At 37.1% G+C, this 25,137-nt stretch overlaps 1 protein-coding gene and 1 long non-coding RNA gene across 3 annotated transcripts in view; one reads left to right on the top strand and one right to left on the bottom strand.

Moving 5' to 3' along the window:
- Mdga2 (MAM domain containing glycosylphosphatidylinositol anchor 2) overlaps window positions 1-25,137 on the bottom strand; it is a 762,902-nt gene that overhangs the window by 693,058 nt on the left and 44,707 nt on the right. The gene's annotated exons all lie outside the window — the stretch shown is intronic.
- On the top strand, window positions 3,990-20,334 carry LOC125387819 (uncharacterized). The gene is made up of 3 exons (XR_015004445.2): window positions 3,990-4,422; window positions 5,125-5,279; window positions 20,168-20,334. It is a non-coding gene; the product is annotated as an uncharacterized LOC125387819 (long non-coding RNA).

The following is a 25,137-nucleotide window of genomic DNA, read 5'->3' as shown; positions in this document are numbered from 1 at the left end:
AAGACAGGATATTTCATCATTATACTGGCAATGAACAAAAACTACATAGGTCCTAAAAATTGCCTTTGTGAAAATGCATCAAATTTTACTGCCAGTTTTACAAAACAGAATATCTGGACTTGTCTTTATGGCATGGGAAAACTGCTAATCCGTGGTGTGGAGAAATCCTTAGGCTGACTGCTGGGATTGAGTATCTGCCAACCACGCTCTCACACTTATTTGTTAAAGTTTGGCAGGAATTGAACTATATGCAAAGCTGGGCCAGGCTAAGGCAGAAGTTTAGTTAAGCCCCGCTAGATTATTTTAGAGATGAAGTACTGCAAAGTATTTCTTGTACAGCAGTCGACCACTTAGTATCATTTCCAAATATAATTTATTCCCAAGTTAGTGAAATTCAAAAAGTAGAAAAATTAAAACAATTTATAAACTATTCAGAAGAACAAAAGTCAATATATTTCTTCTCTCCAAAAGGAGAGCACTGTGTACTGTAAGCAATAGTCCTGTATAAAGTACAATTAACCCTCAAAGTAAAGGTTGCTCCTAATTAAGTAACAATTCTCTGATGTTGATTCCTACTGTCAGATTCTATCATGAATACTAGAGCACATACGGTATCGTCTGAGATGCTATTAACAAATCCAGTTTCCCATAAAAGGACACATTCTTCTACAGAGTCCTCCAACGGATTGTAGATATGTCCACAACTGAAAGGTACAAGAGATAAGTAAGTTTTAGGCTGAGAAAGGGAGGGACTCAGTCACCCTTAAGAAACAACTCTTTAGTCTCAGGGTTCAGAAGAGCAATAGGAGAAAGTCTTCAATGGTCTTTGTATTCTCAGGAGACGTACCACCATGTTCATAATTTAAAGAGGAGGATGGCTGTAGTTTTTAGCTGTGTGCATAAAATTGAACAAAAGGCACATTTTTTCCTAGTACAGTTATGGTGATGAGATTCCTTTCATCTCTTCAGTTCTCTAAACGGTAAACACTATGTATGTCCTAAGATGCCAGCACCGCACCAGATGCTGGGAATAGAGCAGAGTAAAACAGAACCTTTATTTTCAAGTCACTTCTACTGTAATCTAGACAATTATGATATGATATTGCTATGCTTGTCTACCAATTTCCTCCACCTACTTCCAACCGTCATCTTAATTTTACCCATTTTCTTTAAATGAGGATGCCTCACACTCCCTACAAGTGAAATCTTACCCACTTTTAAGGTGTGGCCGAGTTTCCCGCTCCTTTTACAATTTCCGTTTGGTCACATACATTTTTTTTTCTCTAGAACAAAGACCATAGCTTTAGCGTCTCTGCCATTTCTGATGGCACCTAACAGAGCTGGGCATCCTGTGGAAGCATGCTGTCTCTAGACACAGTAACGGTCTGCAAATTCAAAAGATCATTAGAACATTTCAAACATTTAGTTTTGAATGGTCCTCAACACTAGACAAAAGTAAAGAATAATTTTAAAAACTGCTATATTCGGAGGCATGAGAGAGAAACTCACCAAACATCCCCATCCATGTGGACACACACATGTAGGACTGAGTCAGGGACATGACAGCATAATAAAGTGGGAAGCAATAATTATGCTGAGGGATCCACCCTCAGCCCTGCATCTTAAGTACTTATCACCTGAAATGAGTCAGAGACAGGGCCCACGCCAGGCAAGCTTGTGTGGGCCGACAATGATCACTGCCCCATGATTCAATTTCCCTACTATTTGATACTTACCAAAACTTTCATTAAAGGTACAGACAATTCTCTTGTGCATGACGTGTTATATATATATATATATATATATATATATATATATATATATATATATATATATATAATGTATATGTGTATGTTGCAATATACCTTCTTTATAAGCTCAAACTTGACTTGAAATAAATCTTACATGAAAGAAAATAAGTCAAATTTTAAGAATAGAACCTTATGTCACATCATTTAAAGCACACACAACAAGTCTATAAAGACAACAAGTTGCTTAACTATTGCTTTGGTTGGGGCACAAAGCCTGGCTATAAAGTAAAACAGTCAGTTTTGGGGATGGAGGTATGCCATATTTTGATGAAGAAAGTGGTTATGAAAGCATTTATATTTCTCAAAATTCATGAACCAACATACTTATAGAACACATATTTAGTTGTATGTTAATAGTTTTTAAATAAAATTCATCTAAAAGTTAAGTAAAAAGAACACAAGGTTTGTAGAAAGATTAAGTGAATTTAATCAATTAAGTAATCAACTGATTCTCCCTAATAACTTTCATCGGAAGAGAAATGACTGCTCTCCTCACCATCCTCAGAAATTATCTCTGAGTCATCCTGGAAAGGTGATTTTAAAGGCCTATCCTTATTTATAGATCTCTTTCATGTTTCTAAGGTTGTGAATCATTGGACAATTTGATTTTGATCACTATCCAGTTCCAGTTTCATCATCTCCTACATTGCCTAGCAATTTGCATTTTCTTCTCCCTTTCTCTCTTCTCCAATAAAAACATTGCTACTACTGACACCAAGAACTAACTAATACTATGAGATACCCTGCTAGATGAGATTACTGAATTTTTAAAATACTGCTATAAGGTGAGTTGTTTGTATTCCTCCTCTCTATGGGTAAAGGTTTTAGTAGTACAGTTTAGGCAGCTTCTTTAGTTTCTGAAAGTACATAACTCACAGGCCTGAGTTGAGCCCAGATCAGGAACTGGTTTCCATAGCCAATTCATGCCAGTACCTCAGCCAATTCTCTAAGAACCTTGCTTTGCATTAAGTGGCATCTAATAAAATACAGGGCTCCTGCCAAGGCATATTGACTTATTGCTTTGCTGCATTGAAAACTCCAACAAAGTCACTGACTTCAGATGGTTCCATGAGAAAATCTGATCAACTTTTCCTGGAGTATGTCCACTATAGGATGTGAGATTGTGAAAATGCCCAATTCAAGGTAAAACCTTCTAAGCAAGCAGTTAAGAAAAATGTGACATCTTCATTAAAATAGATTCGTAGACTGTTTAAAATTTAAGAAAAGTATTTTTGTTTTGAGAAATTTTCATTTAGTTGCATGGCCCAATTATTATTTGGGTTGTTTTCTTGATGTTTGGTTTTGTACATTCTTTGTATATTCTAGATAATAATCATCTGTTGGATAGATAGTTGACGAAGATTTTATCCTATTCTGCAGGCTGCCTTTTCAGTTTATTGATGGTTGTCTTTGCTGCACTTTAATTTTATGAGTTCATAGTGAAATCACCGCCATTAAGTTTGTCTTCCTACAAATAGTTATAATAGCAATGTATTCCTTATACTCACCACACTTGAAGAATTGAAAAGCTACAGTCATCTTTGGAGTCTTCTCTACTTAAGTATATTTCAAATACATCTCATAAAAGATAAGAGCCAGGAGAATAGACCCTTACCACATTGCACAGTTTAGTAGAAAAAATATTGATGCTATGCTGTTCACCACTCTTGGGTTAATCCATGTTTTCCCCATAAGTTTATGTCACCTGCTAAATCTGATCATTAGATCACATGGAAAAAACATCATCTTCCTTCTTCTGAGTATCTTATAATATCATTCTGCACAAAGGCTTTTCATCACACCGCCAACTATTGTAACTTGACAGGAATCTGTCAAGGTGTTCCATCAGAAACAAAGCGAGTGAGAAAAACCCAAGGAAGAACAAATTCAGATGGAAGCTAAGGCAAGTGCTGGTGTTTTGTCTGTTTTTTTTTCTTTTGTCATTACATTTTAATAGCAGTAAAACATATTAGGATAATTACTTATTCATACTTAGGCACAAAGACATGAATACTTAGAGCTCAAAGCACTTCCACACACCTGAATATTCTCCTGAATTTGGTATTCTCACCCTTCCTAGTAGTAAGGCACAACATGCTTGGAATAACAAGGAAGGAGTTGCTCACTTAAGTCCATTAACCTCCTGCTCAGGCATGGACTTTTATTGATTTTGTTTGCCTTCAGAAGTTTCCCTATGTGAGAAAGAGATTATTACCTCTACATTCTTTGCAAATTTGTGCTATAAAAATATATTAATTTATAAGCAGAATGGATTTTATAAATAAGTTTGTTTCACCTGTTTTTGTTTTTGTTTTTGTTTTGTTTTGTTTTGCTTTTTTTTTTTTTGGTCAGGTATCTCAGCCCAGGACATTGCTAATTACATTTCCAGATTAACTGGCTGGTTTGCTGCTCTGTGTTGAAGGGCACAAGAGTGCTGTGTGAGGCAGCAGTGCAAAGGAGAGAGGATGGAAATTTATGCATGTCGGAATTGAGATGCGTGGTTTGCAGACTTACAGGAGTCACTCCTATTCCTGTCTTCTCCCATTTCATCCCATTTCAAACTGTGCGTGCTTGTCACAGGACAGTATCCTCATGTTATTCTTAATTCTTGGTGAGTTAAAGACTACAGGGTTCCTTTGGGATGTAACAGAAATGGTTCCTGCACCTTCCCCCAGATTCTAGTATCTTTTTTTCATTGGAGTCTCAGGCTGGTCGGGTCCAAAAAAAAAGAATAAAAAGGAATGCATCGTAACACATAAGAGTGGCTGGGGTCCACAAACATATCCTCAGTCCATCCGTGTCTAAAACATCATAGACATTGTCTATCTTTAAGATCACAGAAAAGAACAGACACGCACATCTAAATTTGAATAAATCCATCATCATCATACAGCTAAAAGGCAGCTTTCAATTAAGCGTCTGTCTGAAAGCTTTTTATAAAAGCCATTTTCAAACACTGAGAAAAAAAAAGTTGTCATCCAGTAAGTTTTCCCTGACTTAATGGGCAACTTTAACACAAATTTTAAATTTAGTGATACCAAAATTACATGGTGTTATTGCTAGCACTTTCTTTCAGCATGCGAGGATATGCAGTACTAAACATCTTTTAGAAGTCTGCGAGACTCCAGAGCTTTGTCAAGCCACAGCACAAGTCATTCTTCACAGGGTTCTTTTTGAAGGGTAAAGGCTGACAGAATACTTGATATCAAGTCAAAATGGAACACAATGAATCTTAATTTAGCATAGATTCTTCAGCATCAGCCATACTGTACACTGACAACACAGTTATATGCATGCTCCTTTTGTGATTTAGGGAGAATACTATTTGCTGTCTCCTACATGTGTTGATTCATCAAGGTGCCATGGAGAAAATAAAGAAGATCTTAGATGATGACAGTAAGCACCTAGGAGATGCTGTTGGAACATCAGATTACAGGGGAACATAAAGGATCATCAACATGACAAGTTGTAAGTCTACTATAAAATAAATCAATGTTTTTATTCTTCCAAAACTCAAAATAACTCTCTCTCTCTCTCTCTCTCTCTCTCTCTCTCTCTCTCTCTCTCTCTCTTTGTGTGTGTGTGTGTGTGTGTGTGTGTGTGTGTGTGTGTGTGTGAGTGTGTGAGTTTGGAGGTATGTTTATGTGAGTGTGTGTGCCTGTACACACATGTGCAAGTACACGAGGTATGTGTTTGGACACATGTGTCACAGGATATCAGGAGATAACTCCGTGGAGTTGGTTGTTTCTGTTCCCCTTTCTGTGCATTCCTCAGATCTAAGTCAGGTACCTAGGGTTATGCAGTAGACACTTTTATCCACTGTGCCATTTCCTGGAACCCTGGCTTTTAACTGGCATACAAAGTAATAAAATTCATGATGGCATCTTTGCATGTACTTTGTTTTTCTTGTTTGGATCTTCTCCACATTTGTGACTTCCTCCAGAACACCTAGAATCTAGAAGAAAATTTTTAAGTTTGTTTATCCAGAGCTTTTAGGAGTCTTCTGGAAGATTATGCAGGAATACAGAAGAAAGAGAGGATCCTTAAATTATAAAGTACGTTTACAATAACAAACCTATTTTGAATACAGGTATGAAGTATGCATCTGCAATTTCAGCCCTCAGGAGAGTGAGGCAGAGGAGGTCAAGTACATTTCAGCCAAGTCTACAAAGTCAGACAGGACCCAAAACAAACAAAAATAATTGAACTCACTATTCTAGAATAAACAAATTCTGCTCATTTATTTTTTCACTACTCAAAAGACTAAAATACATGATTTTATAAAAGAAAATAAAAAAAATGGCAGTATTCTGTCAGAGGTACAAACATGGTTGCAATAAAAAAGAAACCGAAATGTGAGTAAAGGTAGTTTACTCCCAGATTTAGCGGCATGCGAGGTAATGCCAACTACATGGATCCACACTGATTAGATGTGCTAGCCTAGTGTACATTTAGGGAAGAAAAAAAACTCAGTGCATGGATCAGATTGCAGTACCAGATATTAATTCTAACTGAGACTGGTGTTGAATCCAAGGATGTCTCCTGAATCTGTACAACGTGAAAAAAAATTAGAAACTCTCCTACAACCTTGGAGTTCTGTTTTGAGGTTTTGCTCCTGAAGTTATCACACATAACTAGGCACGAGTATTGTAGCAAGTTCACTTACTCAGATAGAGAATGCCTCAAACAACACAGACTGGGTAATTAACTAGGAAAATTTCCTTCAAAAAGAACCTTAGGCACCCGTGACTGCTTTTATCTGGGGAAAAGGAATATTTTAATTAAGTGGCACATGTTTTCCCTACAGTGATGTACCATCAGCTTAATATTTCTATGAAAGGATGACATTAATCAATTAACCATGCTAATCACCTATTCCAACTAACCAATAGACCTGTTCACCAAGCCGCTTGACAGTGACAATCATTCTATGACAAGCAACATGACATATGAAATCATGAAGCCCAGCACAAGGAGACTGCATCAGCAGATTTAATGAATGATGACTTTTAGATCAGGTAATGCCAAAACATAAGCAATAATAACTTTGATCAGATGAATTGCTCATCAAAACAGGAGAATAATTCTATTTTATATTTAGAATGTGTTTCCAGCACTCTGGAGCCCTATAAAATACAAACAACTACAGTTCCTCTAAAGTCAGGAGAAAAAGAGGACACTTCTGTGTACTCTCTTACTAGGTTGAAATTTGCATATGCTAATTTTCTTCTTTATCTGAAAGTATTTCCAGAATATAAAAGTTAGAGCAGGAATTCCATTTTGCTTCTTTAATGTGTAAAATATGATAACAAAAACTGTTGAGTACTTGCATAAGGGTTATGATGACAGAAAAATACCATCATCTAATCTGGAGTATGCAAGCCTGGTGAATGGTAAACCTTGGCTAAAAGTTAGCATGCCCAAAAGTCCATGCTACCATAGTTTTGCACATAGAGACTGTGAATATGTCATGTTGTATAAAAGTGTCTAGGCGGTGCAAAAGGTTAGAATGTGCACAACATAACTCTCTTGAACTTTGTTCTGATTGAATGCACTTGAGGAGTTCAAGTGGGGTATTCTGTAATTTTGAAAGCTTGATTCTTTTTACAAGAAATAAAATAACACAGATCCTAAGCTGCACATGAAACAGATCTGCCATAAAACCCTCATTCATGTGTTGTCCACAAACCCACAAGGAGCTGCTTGTCCTTGTAAGTCCATCTGACCAATTTAGGGGAGTAGGGAGATGAGTCACATCTCAACAGAAATCACAACCAAAGATCTCTATGCAGTCATGCATTCTGTCTGCCAAGTTGAACAGACATGACATATTTTTCGCTCTTTCTGTCTTCAGTGATTTAAATAAAGAGATTCTAATCTTCTGTCTCACTACTAACTGATTCTACTTTTACAATCTTTTCCCAGTCATTAAGGAAACTATCAGAGTCAATCTGAATACTTTCTTAAACTAAAGTACCATCAACAACACTTCCACACAGTCATGTATTAGCCAAAAATATCATTAGTACACCCTCAAACTATGCACACTAAACATAAAATCATCACTCTTCAAAAATGTTGCTTCAGAAGTGGCACTGTTTGATATCACATATAAAGTGCTCTTATGCCAGGTTGCCCCTCTGAACCAAGGAAACCTTGATCTCTGGCACTCTGCTGATTACCAAAGGCTTTCACTTGTCATGATCGGGCACAAACTAGACTGGGTTTACTTTCAATTCTCTAAAACGCATCCTAGTCTTTCCCCCAAAACTTTCATAACTTCCTGCCCTCTTCACCTTACTCTTTGTTTTCTTCTTCTCTTGTTCAATACCCAGAGTCACTAAAGTGTCAACAAAGACTTGCTGACACCCATATGAGTGACTGATGCCACTGAGCAACAACAGGATAGAACACAGAAGGCCTAGTAGCAGCCTCCTCCACTTGTGCCTTCTCAAGAATTATTTTTCACCTCCTCGCCTCTTCCTCTTTTCTTCCCCAACTCTCTTCCAACCATCCTTACCAAGTTTGGTTCCTCAACTCTACTTAAACTTAGGATAAGTTTGATACCAAAGTGACCTCACATTTTCATAGCCCCTATCAAAGTAAAAGTGGGAATGATATTGCTCTATTTCCAACTAAATTGCATTTTCATCCTCTTAGTACCCTTAGAGCATTCACTGACTTTCCTCAGTACTTTCCTTGAGCTTACTGTATAGGATATGGCGATGGTGACTAATCTACCTATTCTAGCTTCATCATGACAAGCATGTTGCAGAGAACAATAGGATCATGACACAATCCACAAAATCACAATTCCTAAGTTGGATTTATAAATCACTAAATTTGGAGGTAGATTGTAAGCACATCCAGCTTACATATTCAGTTTTCAGTTTCTGTCTTCCGTAATTTTTCTGTACAAATTAATGCTACACATGTTACTGTCATCATGTTTCCTTATATTTAATTAAATTACCTTGTTTTAATGACTAACAAATAACAATAAAATAATTAAACAGTTGAATCTTGCAATAAAACATTAAGAAGGCCATTTTAACTTTATGTAAAAATAAGCAAGAGTTCCATGGAAAAACTTGTGTTTTCACATGTTCACAAAACAATGAACATTGTACTACCACTAAAAGTATTTTACATACCAAAATTTATGACACGCTAAGTGAAAGAGGCATGTGGCCCCACAGGGAATGGTGAGTCAACCATCAGACATAAAATGTAACACTGCTGTATCATTCACAGGATTTTATCATTACTGCATATCAGAGATCCTGATATCACTTGCTAGAATGGGAAAATCACATCAAATAGCCTATTAAATATTTAAACTAGTGATAGCAAGCTATGTTAGTAGGTAAAGAGAATTACTAAGCCTGGAAACTTGCATTGATCTCTAGAACCCACACGCTCAACGGAAAGAACTGATTTCTCAAAATTATTTTCTAATCTCTAAGAGGACCACAATGTATGCACATACCCATACCTATACATACACGCAAAAGTAATTAAATATAGTTTAAAAACAAAACAAGACCAAGTAATCAAATGTTTTCACTATTCTATGGGCAAGCTTCATAATGGTAATGAATGAAGAAAAGAACTGTCAGAATTTCTTCAATATCTTCAATACTATCTACAGGAAGTTGGTGAAATCCTGACTGACAAAATGAGGATCAATACCCCTATCAAAAAGGAATTTCCTAGCAATTCCACAGTATCTTTCTTAAGTAATGGCTTGAACAAGCTGCCTTCCTGTCACTATTCTCTTGCTTCATGGCGGACTTGGTGTTCTCAGGGTGCCTTCACCACACACATACATTACTGTTCCCTTTCTAGGAGGCTCCTCCTTCATGGTGCCATTGCATAGAAGTCATCACTAGATGCTGTAAATATGATTACTAACATCCCTTCCCAAAGGAATTGTTCTCTAAAGTAATCTGAACAATATATATACCAAAAATAACTAACTTAAATTACCTTGCTTGTTTGTTACTTATTTTTTTTTCTCAATTAAAATTTAGTCTATGAGATCCAGGACCTTTCTCAATGAGTCCTTTGCTGTGGGTGTTATGAGAACAAGAATATGTACACGATGCACACAAATAGGACAAATCAACCAATTAGAAATGCAGAGTTGGTTTCTTGGTCATACTAAATACTTAATCTCTTGTCATTGTAAATCTGAAATTACTTCTTGTTTCTGTAAAGACAAAAAAATCAAAAAGATGCATTTTTATGAGAATCAATGAACTTTTAAAATAATAGATATTGGAAAGAACATGATTCAGTGTGAAAGGTTTTATTCCTGTAGATAAATAAATACACAGGTGATAGATAGATAGATAGATAGATAGATAGATAGATAGATAGATAGATAGACAGACAGACAGACAGATAGATAGACAGACAGACAGATAGACAGATAGACAGACAGATAGATAGACAGATAGATAAGATAGATAGACCCATATACACATACATAAATTTATGCATATATTTGCTCATTAATCATTATGCTGTGGCAGGAGAAAACCACCCTCTATTTTTTCCATAAGTAGAGCCAATTGTGTACTGTTTAAGTGTAGCAATCACAAAAATTTAGCCTCCAGTCAAAGTTTTTCATCTGAAACAAAATACTAAAGGTACGGTTTTCCTGATGTCAGCAGATCCACCCACAGCAATGAGAAAATGCATGGCCCTCCCCTACAGTGTGCAGTGCACTTGTAAAGATGTATGATATGATTTGCTTCCCACTGTGAAGAAACGGTTTGTAAGACAGAAAGAGCTGCTGTGAGTGAGTCAGAAAGCATGCATCTTGTGCAAACTGAGAAGCCATGCCAAAGAACCACAGAGGATTATTTTTAATTTGTTGCTTTTTTTGTATTCACTTAAACTTTGTAATTCAATTAGCAATTCAATGAATAAAAATAAGAGTATGTTTGAGTAAATAAATATGCATGCAGTACAATAATCAGATTTTAATAAAATGTGATTAGTAGTAATAATTTTATTTTAAGAAATATTTGTTCTATGTTGATATTTATTTCAGTAATGGCTATCAAAGGTCAAGTCTTTATTAACTGATAATTTCATGTAAGAAATTAGTGTACAAGAAAACAGCTTAAACTTTTCTACTTTAATGCAACTCCAGCAGATAACAAAGTGCTTGAAATTTATTATAAAAATATATGTTGTTTCTAAACTTGTGTGACTTCCTTACTCTTTGGTAATATATATGCATATGTAAACAGTCTAATTTCACATATGGGAACAATTTTTTTCTTTATGAAATTGTGCGAACTAATTTAACATTGTACATCCTATGTACATCCACTTTCCTAATACACCAAATTTTCATTATATATCCATCTGTGGAAGGGATAGAAGATTGGTTCCAATTCTTTGCTATAGTGAATAAATCAGTAATGAATATAGTGTAAAAATATTTATATTATTGTATGTTAAGTTCTCTGTGTATGCTCAGAGGTAAAATAGTGGGGTCGTATCATATTTCATTTTGAATTTTTTGAAACATTGACACTTATTTCCACAACAGGTGCATTCATTTGAAATGTTCAAATAAGTAGCCAATAATTATCTCATTAGTGAAAGCATGTTGATCTGTCAATAGTGAACAAGGATTCCTCTTTCTCCACATGCTCTCCAGCACTTGTTATCAGATTTTTTTTTGATGACAGCCATTCTGCTAGGATGAAGTAGTACTTTGATGCAATTCTAATTTACATTTTTCTGACAGCTAAGGATATTGAACACTTTTAAAAATACTTAATGGCCATTTTTGTTTCTTTTTTTAAAAGTATCTATTCGGCTCATTTTTCTCACTTGTTAATTGTTAACTTTATTTTCTTGGTATTCAGTTTCTGCAATTCTTTGTAGATTCTGCATATTAGTCTCTTGTCTAAGGTGCAACTGGTAAAGGTTTTTTTTTTTTTTTTTTTGCTTTGTAGAGTGTTGGCTCTGCGAAACGTTTCACTGCACTGTAATTTTTTTCTAATAATCCCATCTGTTGATGCTTGGGACTACAATTGTTTACTTCCTATACATTAAGAAACATTCTGTTTTATTTCAAAAATTAAAGATAATACTCCACACCTTTAATTTACAGATGTACATGTTTAAACATAAAGCATTCCAAATATTGTATGGTTGAGCAGCAGATATCAGTGAACCCAATTTTAGTCAATGATCAGTATTAAAAGCAAACAGAGGGTGGGCGTCCTCCTAAGCCACAGAGTGCTGAGTTCATTGGGATCAGTAAAGGAAGAAAGAGCCTCTAATCAAGAAAAAGCAGTTTTGACTTAATCATATAGGTCATAGGGAGAATGAGATATGTGTTTTAGAAACATGCTTAGCACTCAAACAAAAATCACTATATTCAAATAAGTAGTCAATAATTATCTCATTGATGAAAGCATATTAATCTCACATGCATAAGAAATGACTTAATCTGTCCCCAGGGGAACACTTTGTTATAAATGTGACAAGATCAAGTATTGAAGCCAGACTCTAGATTGCATGATAGCTACTATTTCTATTCCAAATTTATCAATTAGTTTTATTTAATAAGGGTAAATACAAAATCTAAAATACTTACTATTATTTAAATTACCATTTTTTTTGCAATCCAGCCACAACAATGATGGTAGTATGGTTAGAGACAGTCAATGTAAATGCAATATAAATACTTTCTGTGTCCACTTAGCATTATTGGACATCATAGTGGGGAAGGTGCCCTAGAGGAGCACAGCACACGCGTCTGTTCATCACTGGTTCCTGGCTCACAACACACTAACATTTCTCACACCTTTGCTCATCACTATCTCACAGCAACTCATAGACCATAGTGGTTCAGAGTAACATGAGATATAAAGATTTTTTTAATATACAATGGGCCTCAAAACAGATTGCAACCAGGCAAGCTATAGGGTGACTTTCATGTAAAAAGCACCAAATTCATACATTTTTGTCTTTATTATTTTAATTGTTTTTATTGAACTATACATTTTTCTCCACTCCCCTTTGTCCTTTCTCCTCCCCTTCTACCCTTTCCCATGATCCCCATGCTCCCAATTTACTCAGGAGATCTTGTCTTTTTCTACTTCCTATGTAGGTTAGACCCATGTAAGTCTCTCTTAGGGTCCTCTTTGTTGTCTAGGTTCTCTGGAATTGTGAAATGTAAGCTTGTTTTACTTTGCTTTATGTTTAAAACCCACTTATGAGTGAGTATGTATTATATTGGTCTTTCTGGGTCTGAGTTACCTCACTCAATATGATGTTTTCTAGATCCATCCATTTGCACACAAATCTCAAGATGCCATTATCTTTTTTTTTTTGCTGTGTATAGTACTCTATTGCATAAATGCATCACATTTCCCTTATCCATTCTTCAGTCAAGGGGTATTTAGGTTGTTTCCAGGTTCTGGCTATGACAAACAATGCTGCTATGAACATAGTTGAGCAAATATCCCTGGGGTATAACTGAGCACCCTTTGGGTATATACCCAAAGGTGGTATTGCTGGGTCCTGAGGAAGGTTGTTTCCAAATTTCCTGAGAAATCACCATATGGATTTCCAAAGCAGCTGTACCAAATTCATACATTCTTATCAGTAATAGAAATAACAAGCAGAGAAGCAGAACAGAACCAACAAAAGTCTTTGTTCTCATAAAGCTTATATGAGAAGTGAAAGGAAGGAGGATCAAGGATATAGCTAATAAATATCTTATGCTAATAAATAAAATTAGGTGAGGGGAATGCACATCGATAGGAATGGCAGAAACACTGAGAACAAAGTGCTTGGCAAAGATCATTGCATGCTTACTCAATTAAGTAAGGAATGATGCAGTTAGAAAGAGATATTTCAAATGAAGAGAACATAAAACATTCAGTCTGCATGGTAGACATGGGCATCTGAAGAAGAAGGTGTAGAAAGTTTGTGAGTCAAGAGCTGTAGTAACAGCTATTAGAAATAAGAAGTTCTGGGCTGGAGAGTTTGTTTAGTGTCTAACATAACTTGCAAAATGAATATGAGACCTGGATTCGACTCCCCAGAATCTACAAAAACAAAGTTGAATATGTAATGGAAGTATCTGTAATTCCAGCACGTCTATAGGAGGAAAGGGAATCTCAGACAGGTGGATCCTCAAAAGGCAGGACCACTGAACTCGGCAAAATAACATCCTGTCTCAAACAAGGTAGAAGGCAAGGGCTACCACCCAAGGTTGTCCTTTGACCTACACACTCCTCCATAACATTCTAAAGCCCACATTCCCCTCATATATGTAGGGGAATACACACACACACACACACACACACACACACATACACAGAGAGAGAGACAGAGACAGAGAGAGACAAAGAGAGAGAGAAAGAGAGATAGAGAGACAGAAAGACAGAGAGACAAAGAGAATATGAGAATGTCAGAGAGGCATCAAAGGCCTAAGTATGTGAGTCTGTAGATACTACTATGCAAAACAAAACAAAACTCCAGACAGGGTTATCCTTCTAAGATAAAAGTTGTTTCACATCCCAAACAAAAGATAAATAGACATTAAAAACTTCACACTGTTCATGTACTATAAGCTATAGGAAAGAGGTGAAGAGACAGGAGTTAGTTTAGAAATGTTAGGTGTTAGTGCTATGTTGCACAGGGAGAGGGGCTAAATTATGAGTTTACATTTCACAACAGCTAGAAAAGAGCCTTTTAATGTTCTTATTACAATGAAATGATTAATGCGGGATAAGATGGATATACTAATTACATTGATTTGTTCATTACCTAATGTATCCCTGTATCACCGAGTCACACTCTACTCCATACATTGTACAAATACCATGTCTTGAATTAGAAAAAGTAAAGACCACAGGCAAACAAGGTAGAAGATCAGAAAGCTGTGTGTAGCAGTCAGGCTACATTCACAGATAGTCATTCAATCTAGGTAGAAGCTAAAGGAGTCACAGTTTTTGCCCTAAGCATTTAAAAATAAAGCTATGACTTTTACTTTTTTATCATTGTTAAGACAAGAGTCCCTCCATGTAGCCCTGGTTGCCTGAAACTCACTATGTAGACCAGGATATCCTGAAAACTACAGAAATCTGCCTGCCTTGCCTCTGTCTGCCAAGGGCTGCAAATGAAATTATACAACACTATGCCCCACCTCAAAGACTTTCTCAAACTACTTAATGCTCTAGATTAATTCAAGTAACTATCATGCAAATTTTGAATTTCATGGTTTAGCCATGGTTCAGATGTTGAGATTGCTTACTACTCTTACAGAGCATCAAGGTTCAAGTCCAAACATCCACATGGTGGCTCACAATCATCTACAAATCCAGTTTGTGGGGATCTGTTATCTTCTGACTACAGGTTACTACATGAATATAGTAGAGATATATACAGGAACACACACAGAAAGATAAAATTAAACAAATCAAAACTTGTAAATTTTTCAATTAAAATTTAAAGTGGACTATATACAATCTCCTTAAACTACTTTTAGAGAATTTTTAAAAATCATTTTTGGATATTTATAAAAGCATTTAAGTAAGAGTCTCTTAGAAGCTCATTTTGCTAGATGGTATTAATCTCTAACTTGAACATACAAGGAAACTCAGTTTGGGATGAAAGCCTGCCTGCCTTCAGTTTGTGTTCTCCTTTGGTTAAAGAAACAGAAATAATTATTGTTCCCAACCTTGAATAACCTTGAATTTCTGGGAGAGAAAAATATCACATTACAGACCCAATAATGAAAACAACTGTCCCTGAAGGTAAGAATCTATCCTTAAGAATCAATTTGTCTGAGAAAATGATGGGACATTAACAGTGGAACCACAACTTGACAAAGACTCCTTAACACACACGTGCGCACACACACACATGAGTGTGTGTGCGTGCGCATGAGTGTGTGCATGCACATGTGTGCATGTGTATGTGTGCTGTTGTCTATTTAAACCCAAACTTTCTCTTCCCAGTGTGACCTCACTAAGTCTTTCTCTGCTTTGTAGCATTTCTCATAACTAGCAGAATGGGACAGGTGGCCCAACAAGCTTTTTGGGGAGTCTGAAGACCAAGTTTTATGCTAAACAGCGTGGTAACTGCTTTGTGATTTGAAGTGTTAATAAGTCTTCTCCAAGCAAAGTGCTACTGTTGGTGCTTTTAAACACTATCTGCATTTTTTTTTCACACAAAAGGTACTAAAATAGATTTTTACATGGGATATGTTATACACAGAAGTTAAGTGCACTTTGGACATATTCTATTTCCACAGGTTAAAAACATACAAAATGAAATTCATATCTAGTTAAAATATGATGTCGACAGGGGCTATGCTACTTAAAGTATACCCTGAAAAATTTAACATGAGCCTCCCCCTCCAGCAGCTCCCTGTCCAAGAGGACACAGGTTGTCTTCTACCACGGGTCTCTGACACTATGGATGCTCTGGACACCAACAGCTGTCATATTGGCTTTCTTCGCTGCATCAGCCTGAAGCTTTAGTGAGGCAGGGATTGCCGACAGTCACTTACATTCAGGTTTAAGTAATTTCCCTATGCTATTCACTGTGATAATTGCCAGAGTTTACTCACTTGTACATTGCATGACATTAACACATGCAGCGCCAAAGCTTTGTAATGATGTAATGGCTTTCTGTGTTAGTGTTATTTATCAGAAAATGGGGCTGGTTGGAATGTGAGGTGGGTGAAAGCAGACACTCTCTTTTAAGGATTCAATCTAGATCTAATGTGTGACAAATACTCCAAGTTTAGCATCATCACCATTATTTATAGGTCATAATGTGGATTCTATAACTGTCATGTGTCTATTTTTTCCTGGGTACGAATTATTTAATTTAAAGATACTCTGGCAGGTTTATCCATCTTCCTCGTGTGTGTGCATATGTGTTTAGGTGTAGTTTGGTGGTTTTTTTTTTTGCATCTTAGAATTCCTCGGGAAACATGAGTGAGGGACAAGAGTGCAGACAAATGACTAGGGACACGAATAAGGCAAAGTGTCACAAATTCCTATGCTACAGCAAAAATATACTTGACTCTGAATTTTGAAGCAGACAGTAAAATAAGATAGGATACAACTGCCAAAGTTGGCAGGAGATATAAAATGGATGTCTGTATGTTGTCTGAGACTCTTTGATGGACTGCTAACACTAGCAAAGACTTTGTTACTGGCAGTAAATGCTGAATTGGCTAGTTAGAAGGGTCTGTTTCACTAAGGTTGCTCATGAATAGACAGCATTCAGTTTTTGGTACAATTGTTTTTGAACTTGCTTCTTTATACCTCTTCTTCCACTTGAGTCTTTAAGGCAGAAACTTCATAATTTTTAAAACTTTCATCTTGAGTAATACTTGAGTTTCCAACACCCTTCCCTATCTTTCTGCTGCTGGGTTACTGGTTCTGCTCTAAGCTCAGTGTAATGCGCTGTCTTTGACCTGTGGTGACTTCTGCCACTCAGGAGATTGTCACCCAAATGGGATAAGGGAAACTTTACTGATTTGTAATATTTATTCCTTGGTAAGGAGATAATAAAAAGGTAACAGTTCTTTTAGAAGTTGAGACATTTTAAAGAAAGTTACATTATTTTATGTTTGAATAAATTCCAAGATGGAATATTAATGAGAAACTTTTGTACCCAAAAGCAAGAACAGGAACTGAAGTATCACTTAAAACCATTCTATCCAATACAAAGTCCTTAATCACACTGACTAAGTTGATTAAACCAAACCAAGATTCAATCCTTCCTTTTAACTACCATCATTTCAAATGCTCAAAATTAAAACGTGATCTTTAACCAACCCAGTGGACAGCATCAGTAACGAAAACATCTGCCATCTTCTCCAGCCATGCTGCACAGCTCGAACACAGAACTCCATTGTCAAAATGCCCTTGACAAGCAGAGGACTCTAGGATGGGGCTAACTCACTGGTCCCCAAAGGAACAAGTGTTCTCACATAGTCAAGAGTAGATATAATCCAGTAAGTAAACTAAAAGAACAGCAAAGTATTTCTTATATTGTTCAATTACGCATTAGTCTTCTTTACATGGTGAACTAAACCACCTACCGGGTGTTAAGAATAAACAATTACATTCTTATGAAGTTATACCTTTACTAAAGTTCATAGACTTCATATGTGTTAAGTTTCTCACTTACATTCTCAAGAAAATTTCTGTGTAAATGACATAAAAAACATAGATGCTTGAATTGTTTGGTGTAAAGTAACTGTAGCTACCCATGGTCTTATGTAAGAGAAATATTTTTATATATTAGCATATATTTACTGTGCAAAGAATGTGGTTTTTCATTTCTTCACTAAGTCACTATTCAAAGTAAAATAAAATATCAAAGCAATAGTAACATTTACAAGCAGAAACTAAATACTCTTGTTACTTCCAAAGACAGGCAAGAACAAACAAATGCATACTCTTACAAATAACCAACTTTATTTGAAAGGTTTCTTATAACTAATAACTTTATCACAGTAATTCTTAAGTACCATACTGATGCCTACAAATGTGATAAACCCATTTTTATTTGACCCTTTACTACACAAGGAAAATTCAAAATAGAAGACAAAGGAATTCTATAGAGCCCCTAAACATCACCTGCATCATACACATTTTGGGTTGCTCTTTTCCTTTTGTCAATTGCCACTTGAATCCCCTTTAGATGTCTACCCACAGATCCATGTCTGTGAATCTCTATAAAGTCTCCAAATACATACTCCGAAACTGATCACCTTTCACTCTTTTGTGTGTTCCCACTAATGAATGAATTTGTATGTGCCACAGATAATGATGTACCTATAGAGGAAAGAGGGCAGCTTCTTTTTATAGGGGCGTGTTCTATTCTCCTGCTGTGGGTTCTAGAGATCAAGTTCAGATAGTCATGACTGTGATATTCATGTGTTTTCACCGAGCCTCTCACTGTGTTGACTTTGACTTCTGATACAATAAAAGATTAAAACTTGAAAAAGTGGAGAAAGAATTATTCCGTATGGGATTAGCTAAAAGAAGTGAAATTCTAGGCTTTTAAGTGATATTACTTATCCTTTAAGAACATCAAACAATATATTTTGTAACATTCTTTTCCTTCCCGTAACTTCTCCCAGGCCCTTTCTCACCTATGGCCCAGTCAACTCTTTCTGTCTCTTAAAACTCTCTCTCTCTCTCTCTCTCTCTCTCTCTCTCTCTCTCTCTCTCTCTCTCTCTCTCACACACACACACACACACACACACACACACACACACACACGAACACACAAACACATACATAACAGAGTCCAACTTGTATTGGTCAAATACTTTTGAGAATGTCACCTACACTGAAGAGTGGTTGATATATCCAATGTCATGCCACTGAAGAAAACTTGATATATTTTATATTAAATGTTCTATATTGGTTGAAAACATGAACTTTACCTCCATCTCCCTCCATCGCCAGATGAGGGTTCTATGGTGATATGCAAAATGTTCATCAGTATGGTTGTGGGTCAAGGCCGGTTCAGGCACCCTCTCCTCTGTCCAGAGAACAATCTGGGGATCTCTCCTTGGACCTGGGATCCCCTTTATACTCAAGTCTCTTGTAAACCCTAAAATGACTCCCGTCGAAACACTGTACCTAGCTCCCTAGGTCCAAACAGGAGGCAGAAGGAAGGAGAACGTGAACAAAGAGGGCAAGAGCAGAGAAAACCTTCATCCGACGTTGGATGGCGCTACAGACGGAGACCCACATTGGAGCACCGGACGGAACCCTCCACGGTCCAAATGAGGAGCAGAAGGATGAAGAAAATGAAAAAAGAAATCAGGACTGCGACGGGTGCCATCACCCACTGATACAAGGAGACTGATCTAATGAGAGTTCACCAAGGCCAGCTGGACTGGAACTAATGAACACGTGATCTAACCAGATTCTCTGAATGTGGCCGGATTCTCTGGATGTGGCTGGCCTGGAGTCTTTCTGAAAAGCCATTGACAATGACACTGGGACTTGTTTCCTCTGCATATACTGGATTTTTGGGATCCAGTCTGTTTGGATACTCACCTTCCTGGACCTGGAGGGAGCAGGGAGGAACTTGAACTTCCCACAGGGCAGGAAACCCTGACTACTCTTAGGGATGGAGAGGGAGGAGGAGAGGGAGTGGGGGAAGTGGGAGGGTGTTGGGAGGAGGGGTGGAAATGGAAACTTTTATAATTTAATAAACTTTTAAAAAAAAGAAAACATGAACTTTAATCTGTTTATTTTGGCAACCTTTCTGAATATCTAATACACTGTTATATTACATCTTTCTTATGTGTCTTTTTTTTTTCCAACAGGATTGTTATGTAGGATCTTGCAATGCTTTAGACTAAGGCCATGAGCAAAATGAGCTTACATTTACAAACTAAATAAAAACAGAGGTTAGTTATTGCACATGACCCTGCCCTCCCCCCAAGTTCGCCCTTTTGTGTGTGTGGTCCTTGCACTAACAGGAGTCCCTGTTCACAGGATCATGAGGAGATCCATTCAGACAGCCTGCCCTATTGTCTGTGAGGTCCTTGGCCCAGGAATAGTTCCTGCTCCTGCACTGAGGAGATCCACCCAGAGAGTCAGTCACAGCAAAGATTGAACCAAGACACCAAGACTCTCCTGGCTTCATTTGAAGAAAGAGATGGGCAGGTGCCAATGCGAGAATTCCTCGAACAACCTGAAAGGCATCATGACAACACCAGATTCCAGGGATCACGCAACAAGATGACTTAAACACCCTATTCCAGAAGAAGTAGAAGAAATCGACTTTAAATGTAACATTATGAAAATTAAAATAGAGAACCTTAAACAGGATAAGAAAAATGTTTTAAAGAAATGAAGAAGACAAACAAAAAGGTAGAAGAAATGAATAAATCTCTCAAAGATACCCCAAGACTTGAAAAATGAAATGGAGGTAATGAAGAAAACACAAACCGAGGGAAGGTCAGATAGAGGCAACACAATTCAGCTTTTGATTCCTGCAGGACTGAGTAGAAATTGGAATAGTATAACTCAGTAGGCCCTCAGCATCCCACAATTTCTGTATACATAAAATTGATGGCACAATTGGATAATAAAGAAATCTACTGTTGTACAATGACATGTCCAGTGGCTGCTTTCCCCCAGACTATTTTTAGGCATTAACAAAGACAGAAAAAAAGAGAAATCTTGACACTTACACCTGGAATAAAACTCCTGGCTACTATGCCTTTTGTTTATTGATATTGCAGTACCCCTCAGCTTGTTCAATTTCTTGTACAGTGTAAATCAAACTACATATCTCTATTGAACAAAACAATGAACCTTATGAATGAAATCAAGGAGTGTAATAAGGAATTATATTTCATGTACACAGGAGGGAAGACTTAATATTGTCAAGTATCAGTTCTTGCCAGCTTGATCTGTAGACTCAAGGAAATACCAGTTAAAGTGCATGTACTTTCATTTGTTTGTTTTGATTGGCAGACCGATCAAGGATAGCTAAGTTAATTTTGATTAGAAACAATGCTCAAGAGCACTTGCTATGCAACTTCCAAACTTATATAAAGGAATGATAATCATAGCTATGGAATCATAATCAAATCAGTGGGCATAGTTATTATGACAATAGATATAGTCATCAAGATAGTATGTAAAGTCATCATGACAGAATGTACAGTGGGTATAGTCAACATAGCATTGCCATAGTTATAACACAACAGTGTGCAGTGTAAAGACAACAGTGGACTAGTCATCACTACAGTAGACCAGTCCTTGAATTAGTCATCATGAGATTGGGCTAGTCATCATGACAATGGACTAGTAATTACCACAACAGACTAGTCATCATAGCAATGTGCTGTGTAAACATGGCAGCATACTAGCTGCCATAGCAGTGGGAAGCCAATTAGTCCAGACACAAGGCCACAGAAATAAAGTAAATTAATCTTTCACAAAGGAACTACAACAATGGAAAAATGTCATTTTTTTCAACTAATGATGAGTGCAGGATGGAAGATATGAGGATTCGCGAGTTTTTGCTTAATTTTTGTGCAAGTTGAAAGCTTCGTGAAGGAGGAGAAGAAAGAAAGGGGCTTAATGATTCAAAGTAAAGAAAGAAAATTTAAAAACAGAACCAAAACCAGAAAGGCGGGAAAATAGTATTACATAATCTTTTTCGACAGCAGGTAAGTCTTAGTTTTAAGTTCATGGACTTGCCTATTTGGGTCTAAATGAATAGTAATCAAGATTGGGAAAACCCATAACTTGTAGTAAATTAGCTACAACACATAAATATAAGGAATTAAGTAGCTAGAAAGAAACCACCAAAAAATCCCATGTGCTCAGCACAAAAGAAAAATCTCAGCAATCACAATTCATAAAAAGTATTCTAAATAGCACTGATACGAGTAAAAACACAAAAACATAAGTATCTTATTTACAATGTAACTCTCATTCCCACCATTTCCCAGTCCACCTGCAAAATATAGAACAGGTAGGATCAGGATGGGTGGGAGATGGAGCAAGAGAGTACTCGGAAGACAACTGGAATCAGGGAGTATTTGGGGGAGATGTGGAAACTTAGTGCAGTAGAAATTCCCTGGGCTATGCCACAAAGACACCTAGTAAAGTACCAAAGGCTATACCAGCCATCTTGTATAACTGGACTAGGCTTCCAATGGTGAGACAGAGACATCAACCCATTCACAAAACATTCAACCTACAGTGTGTCCTGCTTACAAAGTCTAAAAACTTGTTGGGAATGTCAACCAATGTGTGGTCTAACTTGAAGCCTACACTTGGAGAGGGCGCTCACACCTAATATGGCATAGATGGCCATAAACCAGAGGCTGCATAGCCCAGGGGACTAGAATAGGATCAAACATGACAGGAAAAAATAGTAAATTACATAGTTCTTAATGATATTCTGCTATACTCATAGATCGGTCACTAGCTCAGTTATCATCAGAGAGACTTCATCCTGTAACTGATAGAAGCAGATGCCATGAGCAACTGGGGCAGATCTCACGGAATTCCATCAAAGAGGGGGAGAAAAGGTTGCAGACACCAGAGGGGTTGAGAGTACCACAAGAACATAGACTACAGTCAATTAAGCAGGATTCATAGGGGATCATAGAGCTTGAAGTGGCAATAATATTATCTTTATGGATCTGAGGTGGGTCCTCAGCATATATGTTATGGTTGTGTAACTTAGTGTTCTTGTGGGACTCCTAACAGTAGGAGGTATCTCTGACTCTTTTGCGTCTCTCTTGGGACCCTTTTCCTCCTACTGGTTTGCTTCTCCCAGTCTTGATATGATGGTTTATGACTAGTCTTATTATAACTTATTACGCCATGTTTGGTTGATATCCCTGGAAGGCCTACTCTTTTCTTAATAGAGAAGTGGATCTGCACAAGAGGGGACATGGGGAGTGGAGTGGAAGGAATGGATGGAGAGAAAGCTGTGGTCAGGATGTAACATATGAAAAAAGAATAAATTAAAATGAAAGAAAGAAAGAAAGCAAAAAGAAAGAAAGAATAAGAGAGCATAGCTCATTGAGGTGATCAGTAATAACTCATTGAGGTTATAGGTACAGGCTGGTCCAAATGTCCATCGTATGCATGTTCTACGTTAATAGCAGTAATCCCACAGCACTGCAGTGGAGGTTCCCTAAGGCTTTGCCCCAGTCACACTGGAGCCATTGAGAAAACACTGCCCTCATCTCATGGCAGCTCCTTGACATTGGATTTCCTAGTCTTCATCACTGTGAGCAGATACATTTCTATAATTGTGAATCATGCAGTCCATGGCACAAGACTGTCAACGTTATTGAACGAGATAAGTGTCTTTTATTCTGATATCCTATGACGGAAATTGCCCCTCTATCACCTTTTTTTCTTTATCATGGTTGTCTTCTTAGCTTCCCAGGCTCAAGATTTCTAAATCACAGCTAGCTCACCATGAAGGTGCTGCTGGTTAAAAGCAAAGCTGCTGCTACTCAAGTAATACACCAAAGACAGTTAACATCATTGGAACCATAACACTACATGGGTTAGCCTAATTAAACCAATACATTTAATATAGAAAAGTAATCAAAACTAATGACTGTTTACTTTAAATAATTAGTAAATTACTTAAAAGGAAAATAATAAGAGTGGGGAGAACCTTCGAAGCCAGAAAAGTGAAGAATCATAATTATGAGGTCCTGAGTTCAGATGTTCAGAAGGAAAGTAAAAAGGCAAGGGTGGTGGCGCTCACATAACCTTAGCTCTGGGAAGACAGAGACCAGCAGATTCCTGGAGTTTGCTATGCAGCAAGTTTGGCCCACCAGGCTAAGTTCCAGGCTAAGTTCCAGAGCCACTGCCTCAAACAAAAGATGGGAAATGGCTGGGGAACAACACTCACTCACTCATTTCATTTAGTTATATTTAGAATGACTCACGTATGTCAAAATGCGAGAATTAGAGGGAAAAGAAGAGTGAGAAGAGTAGTGTTGCAGAGAAATGGCTTCCAAGGCTTCAGTAAATAAATGGGATATTTTTTTTCCAACAGAATCCCAAAATTTCACACTTATTCTTTGACTTATTATGAAGATTAGAGGTGTAAAGAGAGCACAACAAAGGAAAACAGTGAATGATCCCTCTATAACGGAAAACAACATTCACTTCCTAAGAAGGGAAATTGAAAAGAAGAGAAACATGGTAGAGACCACAAAACTACAAGGTGAATGTACAGCTGGCAGATCTATCAGACTAATCCATCAGAAGTGTATATGGACATAACCACATGGGAAAACCCCTTCAGCAGAGCTGAGTGAACACTTGTCTTTTGGAGAAGTCACTGGCAATTCTGTAAAAACTTTTTGAAGCCATGATTCTCCCTTCAAAATGGGATTATCTCCCCAAATACCTCATCACTGTAACTTCCTCCTCTTGCCTGGGCAAAGGAATGATCTTCTATGTGACCTTATAGCAATAATATTCACTCTTTGTTCTAAGAGTCAGATTTACATAGAGTCAGCCTGTCACAATTACCCTTGCTAAGAGACCCAAGTAGGAATTGCAAAAAGATAGAAATACCTTACCAGATAAACAGGTCTGGGTTCACAGTCCAAGGTTCAGGGACATTTAGTAACCTTATCTAATGGTTTGTAATGTCAGGTATTTCCCCCTTGAAACTGAACCCTCTCGGGTGGTGCCACCCACTTCCTGGAGTGATGCTTTGTCAGGTTCTACCTGCCACTTTTGTGATTCTGAAATGCATATCATTATTTTCTTTGACTAAGGAATTCTAACC

The sequence above is a fragment of the Myodes glareolus genome, chromosome 11 (assembly GCF_982192425.1).
Source record: "Myodes glareolus chromosome 11, mMyoGla1.1, whole genome shotgun sequence".
Classification (NCBI taxonomy): Eukaryota; Metazoa; Chordata; class Mammalia; order Rodentia; family Cricetidae; genus Myodes; species Myodes glareolus.
The sequence above is the reverse complement of the archived record's forward strand: the minus strand, read 5'-3'. Positions and strand labels throughout refer to the sequence as shown.